We start from the raw sequence: 5,000 nt of genomic DNA, 5'->3' as shown, positions 1-5,000 counted from the left end.
ATAAAACCAGTAACCATTAAAGTAAACAATGAACACATATATATCGAAATAATGTTTTTTCTTTCCTTTTTTCTCGCAAGACGTATTCCCGTATAGAACCTAAAACTCGTGGACGTTATACTCACATATATTTCTTCTACGGCAGCGCACACCGACGCTTTTGGACAGGACTAGCTTAGAGGGACTGAGGCATTGGCAACTGAAACACCTTTATATACCTTTCGGCCGCGCACTCCTGACCTGGTAAGCCTGAGTTGCCGATGAAGCTTTCTCGAGCGCTATTTTGACGTTGCATATCGCTACCGTTTTTCTTCCTTTTGGAGTTTTAAAAAAATAGATTTCTTCTGGCTGGTAGGCATTAATTTTTTCTTTCGTTTTCAAATTGTTTCCATAGAAGCTTTATCGAATTGAATCCTTTTCGTGGAGTGTTTTTTGAGGATCATGTCCTACAATGTGTCGGAGCGCTGACCTACAGATGGCGCGCCTTGGTGGTTGGACATAACACGCTCAGGTGTTCCTCCCTCTTCTCCCATACCTTCTCTTCCTCTGCTCTTACTCCTTCTTCTCCTCTTTCTCTACTCTGCTCCCTTTCCTTCTTCTTTGTCTTTTCTTTCTCTCCTTTTCCTCGTTCTCTTCATCTTCCTCTCTTTCTCTCAATCTTCTTGTCTTTCTCTGCTCCCTCTTCGGCTTGTCCCTCTCCTCTGTCTATCCCCTCTCCTCCTCCTTCCTCTCCTCTCTCTCTCCCTCTCATCCCTTCGTTACCTCTCCTCCCTCCTCTTACTTATCATTCTGTCTTATACTCACTTCATACACACAGAAAAGTGTAGAGTCACGTGTTCCATACTAACATAGCTTTCACGGTGAACGGAACGCGGGTCGAAATACCATTCACGGGCGGGCTAGAAAACTCAAAATATCTTGGTCATTCGAATGTCTCCCTTAACTGTGTATATATTTACGATTCTTTAAATGATTTGCTAGAAAATACATATTCAACATAAACTTATGCAAAAACATACATAGGTGTATGTAACATATTAGGCCAAAAACAACACTAATAATGGTAGTAATGACAATCGTGATAACGTTAATGATTATAACAATAGTAAAGATAAGGAAATGATGATCATAGTTTATAAATGATAATGGTTTGATAATAACGATCATTCAATCTATAATACCACACTAATGATCACACCTTTAAAAAATAGCATTAACAATAATCACAATTACCAATACAATAACAATCATAATTTACTTCCTATAACTATAATTATAATTTACTTCGTTCCTTCTCCTAATCCCCCTATAATAATGATATCAACCGTCAGATCCAATGGAGACAAAACATTTATGATCTTCCCGATGCTTTGTGGTTAGGAAGTAAGTCATTCGAGTGCTTGAGTCTTACCACACCTTACGTCAGTGATTTCAGGCAGTCCTACGCAACAGTAATAAAGTGTTCTGGAGAGGAAGCGGGAAGGACGTGATTGAAGAAACGCCTTCACGTAGGCATGAGGGAGTGGTTGCGAGACTGTATTCGACTCCTCCCTTCGTCTTCTTCTTCTTCTTCTTCTTCTTCTTCCTTTTTCCTTTCTCTCTTGCCCTTCTCCCTCTCTCTCCTCTTTTTATTATGTCCTCTATGTTTTCTTCCTCTTTCCTCTCTGCCCCTTCTCTCTCTTCCTTCTGTCATGTCTCCTCTTCTTTCTTCCTCGTTCATCTCTCCCGTTCGCTCTCTTCCTTTTCTCACACTCTCTCCTTCTACCTTCTCTCTGCTTCATCTGTCTCCTCCGTTTCATCCTCTTTTCTTCTCCATACCCTTTCTCTTCTCCTGTTCTCTCCTTCTTCTCTCTTCCCCCAACTCCTCATTCTCTCTTTTTCTCTCTTCTTTTCACTCCTCCTCCCCCCCTCCTGTAATTTCTTTCATTTCTTTCCCCCTTCTCCCTTCTTTTTCTCTCCATTTTCTTTTCTCTCGTTCTCCCCCCCTCATTCCTTTCAGTTCTTTACAATTCAATTCTCCCTTTGTATTTCGCCTCCTTCTTTCACCTTCACCCTTCCCTTGGCATCTTTTCATCTCCCTTCCCATTTCCCCTTTCCATTTCCTGATCGCCATCTCGCCCCTTAGCAAACTCTCCATCTCTCATACACTTCCCTCCTCTATCATTTCCCAGATTCCATTAGCGTATCTCTGCTCCCCCCCCCCCCTTTGCATCTCTCCATCTCCCTTCATATCTCCTTTTTTCTGTCTTTAGTATCTCTCTCAGCCTCACCCAGTCTCCCTTCCCCTGTATCTCCCTTAGCCTCTCTCATCTCCCTTAACATTGCCGCGAGCATCTGGCCATTTCCCATGGTAACCCCCCTTCTCCCTCAGCATCTCCACATCTCTCCAGGCACCTTTCCATCTCCATCTAGCATCCTCCCCATCTCCCTCAACATCCTTCCCCATTTCCCTTAACATCCTCCCAATCTCCCTGAGCATCCTCCCCACATCCTTTAGCACCCTCCCCATCTTCCTCAGCATCCTCTCCGTCTCTCATCTCTAGGCATCCCCTAAACACATTCTTTGCCCTCCCCACCCCACCCCTACCCCGTCCGCTCCTCTTTCTAGAGATGACCTACAGACGCAAGAAGAAGAGACTGTGTATTCCCAGACTCCAACTCTTTCCCCGAGTGGATAACTGACGCACAGGGACTCTCGCCTCAAAGGGTCGTTGCCACGCACTCTTCCCGCATGTCATATTGTTAACTTTTCTCTTTGTTTGACAAGACGCAAAGTTGTGTGGACTTTACTGGATATGGCAACGTTTTCTGTCTAGTCATTGGTGTAATAAAAAGGAGGTTTAGTAGGGTGGGAGAAGTTTTTTTTTTTCTCTCTCTCTCTTTCTCACTCTGTCTCTCTCTTTCTCTCTCTCCCCCTCGCTTTCTGTCTGTCTGGTTATCTGTCTGTCTCCCCCTGACCCCCTCTCTTTCTCACTCTCTCTCTCTCTCTCTCTCTCTCTCTCTCTCTCTCTCTCTCTCTCTCTCTCTCTCTCTCTCTCTCTCACACACACACACACACACACACACACACACACACACACACACACACACACACACACACACACATATATATATATATATATATATATTTCTGTTTCACTCCCTCTCTTTCTCCCTCCCTCTCTCACTCCCCTATTTCTCTCTCTTACTCTCTCTTTAGAACCGACGCCAGATCCCGCCTTAGCATGCAGCGCAAAACACAGAGACGCAGGTCCTAATTAATAACAAATACTTAATTAAACACAAAGTACGTTTTGGGGGTCCTCATCCTCGAGCACAACAAGGAACGCCAAGTAGGACACAGTATGGATGATTCCCTGTGCAATTCAACACGGTTTCATGATGTTTAGCTACGGGATCAAAACCGTCAGTCTCCCTCCAGCTGACACGAAAAGGTTATGACCTTTGCATCACAAGGGAGGAAGGGGGTAAAGATTTTTTCGCTTTTTTTTTTTCTTCTTTTTTTATTCCTTTTCCTTCTTCTTGCCGTTGTTGTTCTTAAATTGCTCATGTTATCTCAGTCATTATGTCGCGTTTTAAATGGGCAAATATCTGCCGGATGTGTGTGAGAGTAATGAACATCGTTTTATATAGTGTTCAGCCGCCATTAACGTATCATGAATTTGTCACATTCAGTCACGAGTAACAAAATGTTTAACCACGCTTAAGTCTCGCTCTCTCTCTCTCTCTCTCTCTCTCTCTCTCTCTCTCTCTCTCTCTCTCTCTCTCTCTCTCTCTCTCTCTCTCTCTCTCTCTCTCTCTCTCTCTCTCTCTCTCTCTCTAAAAAAAAAAACATAGGGAAGGAGGGAAGAGGAGGGAGAGAATAATCTATAGATAATATTTGCCATTGTTCGTACTGTTATTTTTAGCAAATTGAGAAAAGAAAAGGAAAAGGAAGAGGAAAGGGAAGTTCTATTATTCCTACAAAGACTAAATGGGAGAAGGATAGGAAAGGTAAAGAAAACAAAGGAAACTATATTATTTATGCAAAGAGAAAATTGGGAGAAAGAGAGGAAAAGGAAAGGAAGGTAAAAAATAAATTATATCGTTTATTATCTATGCTAGAAGAAGAAGAAGAAAAAAAGAAGAAGAAAAAGAAGAAGTAAAAGAAGAAAAAGAAGAAGAAGAAGAAGAAGAAGAAGAAGAAGAAGAAGAAGAAGAAGAAGAAGAAGAAGAAGAAGAAGAAGAAGAAGAAGAAGAAGAAAGAAGAAGAAGAAGAAAAGAAGAAGAAGAAGAAAAAGAAGAAGAAGAAGACGAAGAAAAAGAAAAAGAAGAAGAAGAAGAAGAAAAAGAAGAAGAAGAAGAAAAAGAATAAAAAGAAGAAGAAAAAGAGGAAGAAGAAGAAGAAGAAGAAGAAAAGAAGAAGAAAAGAAGAAGAAAAATACGTTAATGACATATATATATTAATGATGAGAATCTCGGAGACAAGAGCAGAGGTTCGTGACATTTTCTTAAAAAAAAAAAAAAAAACCTTGACAGTGACCCCGAGTGCACGAGGAAGAGAGTGATAACCCACCAGTGCCTGGTACCCACGACCCCCTTGGCCCGTCTGCTAGGGGTGGGGTGGGGTGGGGGGGGGGTACGCTCTAAGGGAGGGCCTCCTGCGACCTATTACGGGTTTAGTGCATGAAAAGGCCTTCGTGTTCATAGGGTCTGCTGTGTGTATTTTCTTTCTGTATATCTCACTCTCTTTGCGTTTTTTAATTGCAGATATATGTCTGTGTGGGGATATATATACATATATATATGCATATATATATATATATATATACATATATATGTATATATATATGTATGTATGTATGTATAAGTATATATACACAAATATATATGCACACACACACACACACACACACACACACACACACACACATATATATATATATATATATATATATATATATATATATATATCATACACACATATATACTGAATATATACACGCATATAACCGTATGAC

The 5,000-nt window shown here is 41.2% G+C and overlaps 1 protein-coding gene across 1 annotated transcript in view; it reads right to left on the bottom strand.

Moving 5' to 3' along the window:
• Window positions 1-180, bottom strand: part of LOC125044380 — a 2,250-nt gene extending 2,070 nt beyond the window's left edge. The window contains exon 1 of the mRNA XM_047641016.1: window positions 126-180. The gene's annotated coding sequence lies outside the window, so the exon portion shown is untranslated. The remainder of the gene's footprint in view (window positions 1-125) is intronic.
• Window positions 181-5,000: the final 4,820 nt, after the last annotated feature.

The sequence above is a fragment of the Penaeus chinensis genome, chromosome 35, assembly GCF_019202785.1.
Source record: "Penaeus chinensis breed Huanghai No. 1 chromosome 35, ASM1920278v2, whole genome shotgun sequence".
Taxonomy (NCBI): domain Eukaryota; kingdom Metazoa; phylum Arthropoda; class Malacostraca; order Decapoda; family Penaeidae; genus Penaeus; species Penaeus chinensis.
This window is presented reverse-complemented; position numbering and strand designations above follow the sequence as displayed.